At 38.6% G+C, this 15,803-nt stretch overlaps 1 protein-coding gene across 4 annotated transcripts in view; it reads right to left on the bottom strand.

The window, feature by feature from the left end:
* Positions 1–14,240, bottom strand: part of MYO3A (myosin IIIA) — a 239,889-nt gene extending 225,649 nt beyond the window's left edge. The window contains exons 1-2 of one of the 4 annotated variants that reach the window (XM_077896753.1): positions 14,106–14,237; positions 13,414–13,495 (exon numbers count right to left, since the gene is read on the bottom strand). The gene's annotated coding sequence lies outside the window, so the exon portion shown is untranslated. Of the gene's footprint in view, positions 1–13,413; positions 13,496–14,105 lie in introns of all 4 variants that reach the window. The other 3 variants (XM_077896752.1, XM_077896751.1, XM_077896756.1) reach the window with 3 other exon arrangements.
* Between the last annotated feature and the right edge of the window lie 1,563 nt (positions 14,241–15,803).

Consider the following 15,803-nt stretch of genomic DNA (forward strand, 5'->3'; position numbering starts at 1 on the left):
ATCCACTTTAGTGATTTCACAATCAGTGACAAGATAACTACTTCTTACATTTATATGCTTGAGTCATGCAAATAAGCATTTATGCCACCCATATAATGTAAAAGTTAGACCAAAAGACCAAATTAAATCTTGTTAAATGCCTGAAATAAGCGTTTTTAACCACAAGAAACATTCATTATATGGGATACTGCCTTTCAAGTGGTAGTGTTATTGAACACGGTTTTAATTTCTCCTACATTAATTATTAGAAATTAACTCCTGGTATTTAAATATACAGGCATAGGAATTCAATTAAGAATGACTGAACACCTAATGAGTTTAGAGTATTTTAGAGTCCTGGGGATACAAAGATATGCAACTTAAAGATAGATATATCTAAGTAATAATATGAAAAGTGATAGATAATAGAAACAAGCATAAAGTGCTAGAGTAGGCCAGGTGAAAATGCAATTAATTCTGAAGTGATATTGAAAAGATACAGAAAATAAGCAGTATTGGAGCTGGACATTAAACATGAACTAAAGGTTGTCCAAAACATAATTTCCTCTTTAACAATTATTGGTAAGACAAATATTTAAAGTAGTGCATTGTTATATTATAAAACATTATAAAACAATAATCACAGAATAGCAAAAGCACACCTAGTGAAATCTTATTTAAAAAAAACCAAACTCCCAACAAGTAGGTAAAATGAAGCCTCAAATGACTTCCTCAAAATTAAACACTAAAGAATTCAAAAACTTAGAATAGAAGCAAGTCTTCTGAATATTAAACTGTACTTTTTCTACTACTGATTATTTAAGAATATTAAATTAAAATGTGAGTTAGTAAACAACTAATTATTTAATGATTACAGTAGTATTCTACATGGCAATGAATCCTTTTTTTTTTTTCTAACCCTTTAATACTCACAGAATAAAAAATAAGTCTCTAGCTCATAAAATGAAAACTAACTTCTTAATTATATGATCATATATGCTAAATAACTTTTTGGCATATATACTTACTATATTTTGACATATGTATTTACCATAATTCCAGAAAGGTACTTCCATTTTAAAAGCTAGATCATCATCTTTTTAAATTGATTTATTATAGGGATGCCTGGATGGCTCAATGGTTGAGCATCTGCCTTTGGCTCAGGGAGTGATCCCAGAGTGCTGGACCCTGCAGGGTGCCTGCTTCTCTCTCTGCCTTTGTCTCTGTCTCTCTCATGAAAAAATAAATAAATCTTTAAAAAAATAAAATAAGTTGACTTATCGAGCTGCTGAGGGTTTTTTTTTTCATGATAGAAAAAAGACCATAATATAGTGAAAAAAAGTATCTTACTTCAGGATCTTATCATTCACCTCAACACTTATTTTGACTATTTTGTACACCTGCACTTCATTCTGCTTTACTAAAATAACCAAACTGCCTTCATGCTTATTTTAAAACACAGCAGGAGTGATCTCCCATTGGTCTGTGTCTTCGTTCTGCCTGGAATGCTCTTTCTCCAGATACCAATATCGCCTAGTCCCTCACTTCCTTTAATACTTGCATCAGCCATCACCTCCTAAATAAGTCCTATCCTAACCATCCTGTTTAAAATGCCAACCTGCCCTCTTCCACTCCATCCTACCTCCAAATTCCTGGTCTTTCCCTGCTCTATTTTCATAACACTTTTTACCTCCTTTCATACTACATCACTTCCTATTTATTATGTTTTATTTATTGTTTTTCTATACTACTAGAATGTAAGCCCATGAGCATGGAAATTTTATCCAGGTTGTTCAATGATATATCCCAAAGATTCTAATTCCATGACAGGCACAGAGGAAGTACTCTCTAAGTATTTCTTGAATGCTGGATAGAAATGAATAGAAAAATTTCACATGATTTTACCAAGGAATTGAATCCAATATTTTAAAAAGTATGTCATCTTATGCAATCTATCTTCAGAGACTAGAGATAGAGGGAACACTTGAGAGTACCTACAAAGAAAGATAAATTATTAAAAAAAAAAAAAAGAACCAAACAAAAACCCTGGATATGCAAATTAAAATAAATGAATTGAAAAATTGCCTAGAGGGGTTTAAACAGATTTGAACAGACAGAAGAAAACCAGCAAACTTGAAGACAAGTCATTTGAAATTATCAAGTCTGAGGGGAAAAAAGAATGTAGAAAAATGAACAGAGCCTAAGGGATTTACGAGTTCAGAAGAACCAACATAAGCATTATGAGTACTAGAAGAAGGAGAATGAGGCAGAGAGATTATTTGAAGAAGTGATAGCTGAAAACATTGTAAATTTAAGGAAAAGACAGGGATGTACAAATCCATGTAGATGGATCTACAGATCCAAGAGGCCCAACAAACTGCAAGGATAAATCCAAAGAAACTCACACTGAAATACATTATAATGTAGCTGTCAAAAGTCAAAGACAAAGAAGGAATTTTGATGGCAGCAAGAGAAAAGCAATTCATCATTCACATGATTTCCCAGCAGAAATCTTTTAAGTCAGAAGGGAGTGGAATAATATAGTTAATGTGATGAAAGAAAAACTTGTAAACTGAGAATTTTATATGCAGCAAAACTGTCCTAAAAATGAGAGACATGAACACTTCCCTAAATAAATAAAAGCTGAGGGAGTTCATTACCACTAAATATGTCCTACAAGAACTGCTAAAGAGAGTTGAAATCCTTCAGGTTGAAATGAAAGATGCTAGACACTATATAATGCTAAAAGGATTAACTCATCAAGTTATAACAATTATATAGATGCACAAAACATCAGAGCTCCAAAATATATGAAACAAATGTGATATAATTGAAGGAGAAATAAATAGCTCTCCAATAGTAGCAGGAAACTTTAGTACCCTGCCTTCAGTAACAGATAAAACAATGGGACAGAGATCAGTACGGAAACATAGGACTTGAACAACACTATAGATCAATTGGTGGTCTATACAGACACATACAGAATGTTCCATTTAACAATAGCAGAATACACATTTTTCTCAAGTGTAGATGGAACGTTCTTCAAGATAAACCATATGTTAGGCCATAAGACAAGTCTTAGTAAATGTAAAAGACTGAAAGCATACAGAATACCTTTTTCACTCGGAACATAATAAACTTAGACATCATTCTGTCTAAATTCTGGAAAACTGGAAAATCCACATTTATGTGGAAATTAAACAACACACTATTAAACAACTAATGAGTCCTACAAGAAACAAGGAAAATTAGAAAATATCTTGAAGCAAATAAAAATACAACATAGCAAAACCTGAGGTATGCAGCAAAAGCAGTGCAAAGAGGCAAGTTTATTGGTATAGAAGCTTATGTTAAAAAAGAAGAAAAATCTCAAGTCCTAATTTCATACCCTAAAACTAGAATTAGAGGAAGAGGAACACATGAAAGCCAAAAGTAAAAAAAGGAAATAACAGATTATTAGAGCAGTGATAAGTAAAAAAGAAAAGAGAAAACCCAACAAAACCAAGAGTTTGTTCTTCAAGAGATAAAGTTAACAAATTTTAGTCAGTACACTGACTAAGAAAAAAATGGAGAAGATATAAATAAGTAAAACCAGAAATGAAACAGCGAGCATTACTACTGATTTCATAAAAATAGAAAGGATTGAACTAGGAAAATTTACATGCCCACAGAGTGGATAAACTAGATAAAATGGGTAAATTCTTAGGAACACAAAATCTTCCAAGACTTAATCATGAAAAAATTAAAAATCTGAATGGACCTATAACAAGTAAGGAAATTGAATCAGTAATCAAACACATGTCAACAACAAAAGAAGCCCAGGACTACATGGGTTTACTGGTTAATTCTACTAAACATTAAAGGAAAAATTAACACCCTACACAAAAATTAACACCTTAAGCTCTTAAAAAACAAGTACTAAGAATCTTTAAACTCTTCCAAAAAATTTAGGAGGACTTAGCAGTGCCTAACTCATTCTATGAGGGTAGCATTACCCTGATAGCAAAGCCAGGCAAAGAAAAGAATGCTGCAAACCAATAACCCAATAAGCAATGAGACAAAAATCTTCAAATAAAATACCACCACTCGGGATCCCTGGGTGGCGCAGTGGTTTGGCGCCTGCCTTTGGCCCAGGGCGCGATCCTGGAGACCCAGGATCGAATCCCACGTTGGGCTCCCGGTGCATGGAGCCTGCTTCTCCCTCTGCCTATGTCTCTGCCTCTCTCTCTCTCTGTGACTATCATAAATAAATAAAAATTAAAAAAAAATACCACCACTCTGAATTCAATAGCATATTCAAAGTGTCTCAATGGCACAGCCAAAGAGTCATATACAATGACCAAGTGGGATTTATTCTTGGAATGCAAGAATGGTTCAATATATGAAAATCAATCAATGTAACACATGGCATTAACAAAATGAAATGTAAAAAAATGATCATTTAAATTGATGCAGAAACACATTTGATAAAATTTAATACTCATTCAAGATTTAAAAAAAAAAAAAAACTAAGAATAGACGAAACCTCCCTGGACATAGTAAAGAAAACTCCCTGGACATCTATAAAAAACCTATAGCTAACATCACACTCTTTGGTGAAAGACTGAAAGCCTTTCCTCTAAGAACAGGAACAGGCAACAAGGCCTACTTTCACCATTTCTACTCAACAAAGTACCAGAAGTCCTCACCAATGCAAGTAGTCAAGAAAAAGAAATAAAAGACATCCATGGATAAAGATGTTGTGTGCATACACACACATACACACACAATGGAATATTACTCAGCCATCAAAAAATTAAATCTTGACATCTGCAATGTGGATAGAACTAGACGGTATTATGCTAAGTGAAATAAGTCAATCAGAGAAAGACAATTATCATATAATTTCACTCATATGTGTAATTTAAGATACAAAACAGATGAGCATAGAGGAAGAGAGGGAAAACTAAAAAACGGAGACAAACCAAACACTTAACCATAGGAAACAAACTGAAGGTTCCTGGAGGGATGGGGTGATGGGGTAATTGGATGATGGGCATTAAGGAGGGAATGTGTAATGAACACTGGGTGTTATATTAAACAGATGAATCACTGAACTCTACCTATGAAACTAATAATACACTATATGTTAATTAATCAAATGTAAATAAAATTAAATTTAAAAAAGAATAAAGCATTTCCATATCAAAAGTAAAAAAAAAAAAAAAGACGTTCAAATTGGAAGGGAAAATTAAAATTATCCCTATTTCTCTATTCACAGATGACTTGATACTCTATGTAGAAAGCCCTAAAGAAGCCACAAAAGGATCATTAGAACTAATCAATGAATTCAGGAAAGTTGTAGGATGCAAAATCAGTTTAATTTCTATACATTAACAATGAATCTGAGAAGGAAATTCAGAAAACAATTCTATTTACAATAGCATCAAAAAGAAAAAAATACTTAGGAATAAATTTAAGCAAGGAGGCAAGACAAGAGACTTGTATAGTGCAAACTACGAAACATTGCTGAAAGAAATTAAACAAGAAACAACGAAATGTAGAGACATCCTGTGCTCACATATTGGAAGACTTGATACCGTTAAGATGTCAATACTACCTCAAACAATCTACAGATGCATTCCCTACGAAAATCCCAGAAACAAATAGAAAAAAAAATCCTAAAACTCACATGGAATCTCTAAGAACTTCAAATAACCCAAAAAATCCTACAAAGAAGGATAAATTTGGAGGTCTCAACACATCCTGATTTCAAAACTTATTTCAAAGCTACAGTAACCAAAAGAGTGTGATCCTGGCATATAGACCAAAAGAATAAATTACAGAGCCCAGAAATGAAACTTCATATACATGGTCAAATGATTTTCAACAAGACTGCCAAGATAATTAAATAGGGAAAGAACAATCTTTTCAACAACCGGGGTTGAGAAAACTGGACAACCATATGTAAAAGAATGAAGCTGAATCTTTATGTTACGCCATATACAAAAAATTAACCCAACACCCACCCCACCCCTGCATGGGGCCTGGGCTCAGCAAGAAGTCTGTTTGGGATTCTCTCTCTCTCTCTCCCTCTACCCCTTACCACCATGCTCAATCTCTCAATCTCTCTCTCTCTCTCTCTCTCTCTCAAATCAATAAATAAATCTTTAAAAAAAAAAGAAAGAAAAAATTAACCCCAAATGTATCAAAGACTTAAACATAAGACCTAAAACTAAAGAACTTAGAAGAAAACATAGGGGAAAAGCTTCGTAACAGTGAATTTGGCAATGATTTCTTGGATAGGACACCAAAACACAGGCAACAGATAAAACAGACTGGATTTCATAATAAAAGCTCTTGTGCATCAAAGGGCACTATCAACAGAATGAAAAAACCTGCAGAATTGAAGAAAATATTTACAAATCATGTATCTCATAAAGGGTTAACCAGAATATAAAAAGAACTCCACCAACATAACAAAATAACCCAATTTAAAATGTGGGCAAAGGGGGGGATCCCTGGGTGGCTCAGCGGTTTAGTGCCTGCCTCTTCAGCCCCTGGGCCTGATCCTGGAGACCCGGGATCAAGTCCCGCGTCAGGCTCCCTGAATGGAGCCTGCTTCTCCTTCTGCCTGTGTCTCTGCCTCTTTCTCTCTCTCTCTCTCCTTGTGTCTCTCATGAATAAATAAATAAAATCTTAAAAAAAAAAAAAAAAGTGGATAAAATGTGGGCAAAGGACTTGAAGAGATATTTGTCCAAACAGATATTCAAATGGACAATAAGCAAATGAAACGATGCTCATCACCACTACTCATTAGGAAAATGCAAATCAAAACCATAATGAGATGCTACTTCATACCCATTAGGATGGCTATTAACAAAAACACAGAAAACAAGTGTTGTTGAGGTTGGGAGAAATTGGAACTTTTGTGCATTGTGGAAATGTAAAATAGTACAGCTACTATGGAAAATGAGATAATGGTTCTTCAGAAAAACACAGAAGGGATCCCTGGGCGGCTCAGTGGTTAAGTGTCTGCCTTCAGCCCAGGGCGTGATCCTGGAGACCCGGGATCAAATCCCACGTCAGGCTCCCTGCATGGAGCCTGCTTCTCCCTCTGCCTGCATCTCTGCCTCTCTCTCTCTCTCTTTCTCTCATGAATAAATAAAATCTTTAAAATAAAAAAAAAAAAAGAAAAGAAAAACACAGAATTACCAACAATTCTGCTTTTGGGTATGTATTCAAAAGAACCAAAAGCATGTTATCAAAGAGATATATGCAAATTCATGTTCACAGAAGTATTACTCACAATAGCTAAAAGGTGGGAGCAACTCCCATTGTCCATCAATGGAATGGAAGAGATTCATTAACACAATGCTATATGTACATACAATGGAATATTCAGCCTTAGAAGGGAAAGGACATTCTAACACATGCTACAACAGAGGTTAGCCTAGAAGACATTATGCTTAGTGAAAAAAGGCAGCCACAAAAGGGCAAATATTGCATGATTGCATTTCTACATAGTACCTAGAATAGTCAAACTCAGAGACAGAAAGTAGAATTGTGGTTACTAGGGACATGGAGGAAGGAGAATGAATGGAAATTATTGTTTAGTGGGTAGAGCTTTAGTTTAGGAAGTTGAAAAAGTTCTGGAGATGGATAGTGGTGATAACAGTACAACAATGTGAACGTACTTAATGTCACTGAACTGCACATTCTAAAATGATTAAATGGGTAAATTGTATGTAATCCACATTACAATAAAAAATTACCCAGGATGCAGTACAGGGAAACAAAGTAATGAAAAACATGAAAGCCAAACTGAAATATATGGAAAGGAGAATGGAACGGTCTGCTTGCCCTCAAATCCATGCATGACCTTCTATGTCCTGAGTCTGGGGAGCTGAGATCTCAAAATTGTATTTTCCACACCACTTGTTCCCTTGGCTTCCTCCTCTGCTAGATTCTGTCCGTGGGACTCCCAGGCAGGAGACTGGATGGTAGAAGAAAAGGGTACCAGGATATTTCTCCTCTGTTTTCTCTGGGTTTTATGATATCTCCATCAGTGGCTATGTCTAAATTAGAATCTGCCATGGTTCAAGATGGCCTCAGCTTCTGGATTCTGAAGAGACCATCTCCTTATTGCAATCCTACAGCCCAAGCAGTGATAAGAGTTTTTTGCTATTGCTAAGCATTAACTTACTCCCTATGCCCTGTCTGGTATTCAGATATCCCAAAACATTTATAATTAATTCTTCGTATGCCTTAGTCTGTTCAGGCTGTTATAACAAAAATACCATAAACTGGGCAGCTTATAAACAACAAGCACTTATTTCTCCTAATTCTAGAGGCTGGGAAGTCCAACATCATGTACTGGTAGATCCAATGTCTGGTGAGGCCCCACTTCCTAGACAGCTGTGTTTTCACAATAACCTCACATGAGCTACCTCTTTGGGGTCTCTTTTATAAGAATACTAATCCTGTTCATGAGGCTCTGCCCTCCTGACCTAATCACCCCCAAAGGCCCCACTTCCCAAAAGCATCACCCTGGTGGTCAGGATTTCAACATAGGAATTTCAGGAGGACACAAACATTCAGTTCATAGCACCATCTTAAATTCCCTGTTGAACTACCCGGTATTCATTGTTTTCCTGACTGATTCAGTCTAATACACATCCAATCCATTTGAGAAGGAGAGAATAGAGAAATGGAGAAAAAGCAACAGATAATGGCTGAGAGTTTTCCTAAAGAGGTGAAAGGTGTGAACACTCAAATTTAGGAAGTTCAAGTAGGGTAGATAAAAAGAAATCCACAGTTAGATACACACCACAATAAAACCATGAAACACCAAAAACAAAGAAAAGCTCTTAAAACCAACCAAACAGAAAAGATATATTCCATGTAGAGGAAAACAATTAGAATGTGTGCTGATATTTCTTCTTTTTTTAAAGATTTATTTGAGAGAGAGAGCAAGAGAAAGAGCTGGGGGAGGGGCAGAGAGAGAGAGGAAGAGAAGCAAAGTCCCACTAGGCAGAGAACCACACACAGAGCTTAACCCCAGGATCCTGAGATCATGACCTGAGCAGAAATCAAGACGCTCAACTGACTGAGCCACGCAGGTGCCCCTTGACTACTAATATTTCAATAGAAAGCAGTACTATGAAATATTCAATATATATATGTATATATACATATATATTCAAATGAAAGGAAATAATTTTCATAAACAAAAGTACCCACAAAAGTATCTTTCAAGATCAAAGGCAAGATAACGACATTTTTTACCAAAAGAAAATTTGTGTTTAACAATGATGACCTCTGGGACGCCTGGGTGGCTCCGTGGTTGAGCGTCTGTCTTTGGCTCAGGGCATGATCCCAGGGTCCTGGGATCAAGTCCCACATCAGGCTCCCTGCATGGAGCCTGCTTCTCCCTCTGCCTATATCTCTGCCTCTCTCTGTGTGTCTCTCAAGAATAAATAAATAAAATCTTTAAAAACAAAACAAAACAAAACAAAACAATGATGACCCTGGAGAAAGAGCACGTTTATAAGGATACCTTTCAAGAATGGTAATGATCCACAAGAAAGGTCTTGTTGCCAAAAACAGTAAAGAAACTATTACGCATACACATAGATCTAAACTAGCACTGACTGTAAGACACAACAATAGATAATAATGAATTATAATATAATGAAATTAATAGAGTGAATAATAATGAATAATAATGAAAAGTGTAGTAATAGGATTTAAATGTTCCTAAATTCTGTATATGGTTAAAGAGGAGGTTAGAAAGAATAACTTCAAACTTTTAAGATAAATATACATGTTAAATACATACATTAAACACTAGAGCCTCAAAATACCAGTATGTAAAGAAAGTAGCAGGTGGCTTTACTCAAAGCCAAGCAATATCGTAATACCTGATTCTTACTTTTTAAAAAATTCATCATATATTTTTGCAGAACATTACTGGAGGATCCTTCCCTTAATGCACCCACTTCTGCTTAGCTGTTTCAATTTCACCACATAAAGTTTAAGTTATGTTCAAAAGGAGCTCCTTTCTATGATGGAAGAGATGCTGGAACGTCAACAGGTCAGCTACTTAAATAGTCCCTCTCCACATGGCACCAGGATGATCTCAACACAGAAAATCAGATCACATTATTTCCTGCTAACAAGCCTTCAACATCCATATTCTTACTGTGGTCTCCAGATCCTGAATGATCTGGCTCCTTCTGACACACCTAAACTCACCCTAAGTTTTTCTTCACCACTCCCTGTGTCTTCAGATCCCCTGCCTTCTGACAGGTCTTAGAACTCTGTAAACCCTCTTTTGCTGCAGGATGTCATGTTGTCTTGGCCTAGCCGCTTTCCCAAACCCTCTGCATGGCTGGCGTGACCTTCCCTTATATACATACCATCAGGATCACATATGGTTACTACACCCACAGATGAATTATCCCTGCTTTTAATTTACTGTATAGATTATTCTGCTGGCATGATTCTGAAAGTAATAAAGCCTTCCTGGTTAAAAGAAGCCACTACAAAGTCTGTTTGCCATAATAAACAACCTCACAGAGACACCAGGCTGAATCACCAAACAAGTTCTGGGTATTTCCTTTCTCACAGAACTTTACAACAGATCCACAGAAATCTCTGGTCTAACCCAACTGCAGACCAGATGAACTGGACACACATCCCTTCAGCTTTCCAATAACATAGTAATAAAGCATGGTTTAAAACAGGCCTTGTCTAGTTGAGTTATATGTATGGTCTGTTTTGAATGAGCCATAATCAATGTTTTGTTCCCTTCAATTTGCTTAAAGATGCTTTGTAGAGAGGGAAAACAAGGTCTACTTATATACTTCCATACATGTCTTCTTTCTACCACTCATTTTCTTAGTTTGTAATTATGGGGATAAAAGTACTTGCTTAAAATAAACGCTAGAACCAAAAGAAAAGCTATCATTTCCTAGAAAATTTTTCCAGAGTTAAAAAGTGGCATTAGTGAGAACCCAAAAACACTTGAAGTCATCAGAACACTATTTTAGGCTTTGGTACAAACCTTTAAGCTTCAATGTCCACAGCCATAAAGTGGAATGATAATGCATGTCTGAACTAATTCTGCATTAAGTATCAAATAAGGAAATGCTTCATAAATTGTAATATAGGATTACTCCATTTCTTTTTAAAGATAAAATTTGGGTTATGGTTTTGGCCTACAAATTATCCATTCAAATTGGTAAAGTATATTCCAGAAATCACAGCCTGAAAAGTCTGCAGGAGCAAGGGAGGTAAAATACATAAGGGAAGCAGGTGGGAGGAAATTAAAAGCAGGGGCCTAAAAAAAGCAGGGGCCTGATGGACACTGGGGTGTACACGCACCCCATCCAAAGGGGACAACCACATCCTGGCATTAGCTGCAATCAGATGCAAGCTCTACCTCTGCTAGCCCTCTTGTTTTTTCAGGAAAAGCTAGGACTTTGGGAATTTATGTAAAATGAACTAATTTTAAAATATTGGTAAATAATTTTAAGGTATTTGGGCAGCCTGGGTGGCTCAGTGGTTCAGTGCTGCCTTCAGCCCAGGGCATGATCCTGGAGATCCAGGATCGAGTCCCACATCAGGCTTTCTGCATGGAGCCTCCTTCTCCCTCTGCCTGCTTCTCCTTCTGCCTGTGTCTCGGCTTCTCTGTTTCTCGAATAAATAAATAATCTTTAAAAAAATAATAATTTAAAGGTATTCAATTATTGTAAAGTAATGATCTGACCCAAATCAACATATCCAAAAACCAAATTCAGCTTTTATGCCATCACCTAAGGACTTCTCCATGAGGTTTTGTGCTATTTGTCAAGAAATGACCAACAGATATAAACCTAACCACATGGTGTGATCATCCTCAAATCTCAGGAAAAACAGACAATAGTGATGGCTAGCATTTTTCTGACTGCCATATGCCAGCTGCCTACTGTACTTACAGTTTTATATACATTATGTGATTTAGTACTCATCAGAAATATTCCATAAAGGTATTACTGTAACTCACATTTTCAGAAAAGAAGACTGGGATTAGAGAATTTTTAAGGTTATAAAGCTGGTATACGGTAGAGTCAAGAAAAAGGTCAGATCAAAGGTTATGGTAGAAAATTGGTGATCGGTGATAGATGATTTCAGTTTAGAAGAGTAATAGTGCCCAACTTGAGGTTCCTGACTCCCAATGTGTCCCCAAAGTGGTAAGGGGTCTTGCATGAATTATTTTGAACGTCTAATGGAAATCTTCTATCCACCCTCTGACAGATAACTGAGTTTGTTTCTTATTACCAAGGAAAGGGAGTTTGTTAGAAACAATCTTTCAAATTATAGATCTAAAGGGAAGACTAATGAAGGGATCTTTGTTTTAAAAAAAAAAAGTTGTAAATGAAAATTTAGAGCACTGACACTGCAGAAATTATAAAAATGATAAAACAATTTTTTAAAAAAATTTTATTTATTTATTCATAGAGACACACAGAGAGAGAGAGAGAGAGAGAGGCAGAGATACAGGCAGAGGGAGAAGCAGGCTCCACACAGAGAGCCTGAAGTGGGACTCGATCCAGGGTCTCCAGGATCACACCCTGGGCTGCAGGCGGCGCTAAACCGCTGTGCCACCGGAGCTGCCCATAAAACATTTTTATATCAAAACTTTATATAATCTACAGTCATAGGGACACTTAGGTGGCTCAGCGGTTGAGCGTCAGCCCGTCAGCCTTTGGCTCAGGGCATGATCCTAGAGTCCTGGGATAGAGCCCCACATTGGGCTCCCGGTGCATGGAGCCTGCTTCTCCCTCTGCCTGTGTCTCTGCCTCTTTTTTTCTCTCTCTGTCTCTCATGAATAAATAAATAAAATCTTAAAAAAAAAAAAAAAACTACAGTCATATACTCTCTAAAGTAGATTTGCACTTACAAATACTTATTTGTTCACCAAACTACTGGTAGCAACTAATGGACCTTCAAATATTTTGGATTTGGCAGATAAGTCACTTTTCAAACATCTGCACAAAAAAATTTAGGCTGTAAAGATACAGTTGAAAAAGGAAGTGCAAGACAATGCTATCTATCCTCTTTCGCGATGTGACCAAAATCTCTTCAAGAAGAGATACAACGCTGGTGTGAAAGACCATTCATTATCTTTCACTATGCACTTTTTCACCCCATCAATAATAATAAAAAAAAAAGGACTAAGACAAATGAGAGTAATTTTTCACACATGCTAAACATCCCATCAATACATTCATAAAAAAACAAGTTATCGTTGAAATCTTATACATCTCTAAATTCTCCCATTTGAAAACAATTCTTTTCAAAGGTAATAAAAATCAATAACGCGTGAATAACACGGACCCTCATTTATTTGTCCAAACTTGGAACCTGGGCTCCAGCAAAGCCAGAAATGTTGTGAACTTGATCACCTACCTTTAGAAAAGTCTGAAAGTAATGCATAATAACGCTCAGATACAAGAGATAAGGTGTCCAGGCTGCCGCTGTGATCCTTGGCCTGCGACACACAACAAAAAAGTCATGGTGTTACACGGATAAGCATCTAGGAGCTGGGAAAATAATTAGAAGGTGAACTTAAAACATTTACATAGTGTGGCACTACCGTAACTTTTTTCTCCCGTCTTAGCATTTTTACACCACTAACAGGGGCCCAAAGCGCCTCATTTCCTGTATAGGCACTAAACAAACCTAGAGTCACTGGATCAATGTGAATTATTTAAAAACAAAACAAAACACCCTTAATGCTTTAAGAGCACCTACAATCACCAAGAAAACTGCAGAAACAAACCCATGAGGATTCTTCGGCTTTTCCAAAGTCTTTTTTTTTTTTTTTTAGTGCCAAATACAACGGCTATTTCAAGGCTTACGTCCAGTTATCACCCTAGCTATAATAAACGATTACTTAAATTTTTTTTGCCTTAAACCTCACTTAGGAAAACTTCAGCAAGGTACACACAGAAACTACTGGAAAACAGGGCTGTTGGCAAGTTGAAATGACATCGTTTCGGGTAGGATTCTCCTATTTCTTAACAAGGATCACAATGCTCTCGTCTGCACTTCCTCTGTCCTCAGAAAGAGAACTCTGCAGGAACCCCCGCCCCACCGACCTGCTCCCAGAGAAACCAGCCCCGAGCCGGAGCTCCCGGACCAAGCCGGCGCGGCGCCGCAGGTCCCCCGGGACGGCCGGGACGAGGTGCGCGCTGCCCGCCGGGTCTCCGCGCTGCGAGGGCTCGGCGCCGGGCCGGGGCGCGCGCGGGCGCCCCCCACACGACCCCCGGGGCCGGCCGGCGCCCCGCCTCCCGCGCCGCGCAGGCCCCGCCCCCTCGGAGGGCTGCCCGCCGGCCCCGCGCGGCCGTGACCCCTCCCTGGGCCGGGAGCGGGCGCCGCCGACTGGGCTCCCGGGGCGCGGGCACGTGCGTCCCGCTCGCCGCGCGCCCGCCGCCGCTCCCGGAGCGCGCGGAGAGCGGAGAGGGTTGGCCGCCGCCTGCGCGTCTGCGGCCGGGGCTGCCTGAGCCTCCGCGGCCTGGCGCCCGGGACGGGGGGGACGGGGGCGACGGGGGCGGCGGGGGCGGCGGGGGTGGCGGGGGGGTAGCGCAGCGCCCACCTGGGGCGCCCTGGAGCCCTGGACCCGCTGGGACAGGCCCAGGGTCCTGGACCAAAGTCACCTCTTTTTAATGCGCGGCGTCCCCGCCCCCCTCCGCCCCCGACTTACCCCAAGCTACGTGAGGCCGAAAATAAGTGACCAAGGAGGTAGTCGCCCCCACATACGAGATGTCTTTGGCGGTTTAAGGAACCTGGCGTCCGGCTTGGGCCGAATGAGCTGCAAACTGGGCTTCGGGAAGGCGCCTAGTGATCACCAGTCCTCCGGCTGGTGCCGTCCTGACAGTCCTGAGCTCCACGAGTGGGTCCACGCTGAGCGAGTCCCCTGCACAGCCTCAGGGAACGTACTGCACGTGGTTATGCCTTTCTCCCTTTCAACAGGTGCGAACCACGGTCAAAATGTCCTTTCATTCTGTTAATGATCTAAATGGGCCTGACATTAATGATGTTAGCTAAGTGAGAATTCTAGAAGAGGACAGAGCTTATCTAGTCCTAATCAACGCATCTGCCTTAAAAAAAAAAAAAAAAAAAAAAAACGTGATCATTGGAATAGAGGCCAAAAAGGCATTCAGCATATTCAAGATCCTCAGAAAATACCTTCGAAATCTAGAAATTGAATAGCGATTTTTTTCCCCTCAGAATATCGTCTATCTCATATTCGAGGATATCTCAGAATATTGAGAATATATCAATACTAACTTTATGTAACTTTATGTAAAAAGACCCAAAATTTCAAGTTACTTCTTTAAAAACCAGGATATAAAATATATTATTTAGCATAATAAAAAGAAGCAACCAACTGGCCACATACAAAATAGGCCAACAATAAGCATCTCAAATACAATGGGAATGGGGCGCCTGGGTGGCTCAGTTGGTTAAGCAGCTGCCTTAGGCTCAGGTCATGATCCCAGGGGCCTGGGATGAAGCTTCATGCTCAGCGGGGAGTCAGCCTCGCCCTCTGCCCCCTCCCCCTGCTCATGCTTCCTCTCCCTCCCTTTCAAGTAAATAAATAAAATCTTTAAAAAATAAATAAAATACAATGGGAAAATGGATCGCATTCACAATAGCAGCAAAGAATATGAAATAACTAGGAATGATTAAAAAATGAGAAATGTAGCAGATCTGAAAAAGTATTGAGAAAGTACTTATAAAATATTTTGTTAACTAGGGAGACATAGGATATCCTTAAGTGAGAAGACAAGACT

The sequence above is a fragment of the Canis aureus genome, chromosome 5 (genome assembly GCF_053574225.1).
Source record: "Canis aureus isolate CA01 chromosome 5, VMU_Caureus_v.1.0, whole genome shotgun sequence".
Classification (NCBI taxonomy): domain Eukaryota; kingdom Metazoa; phylum Chordata; class Mammalia; order Carnivora; family Canidae; genus Canis; species Canis aureus.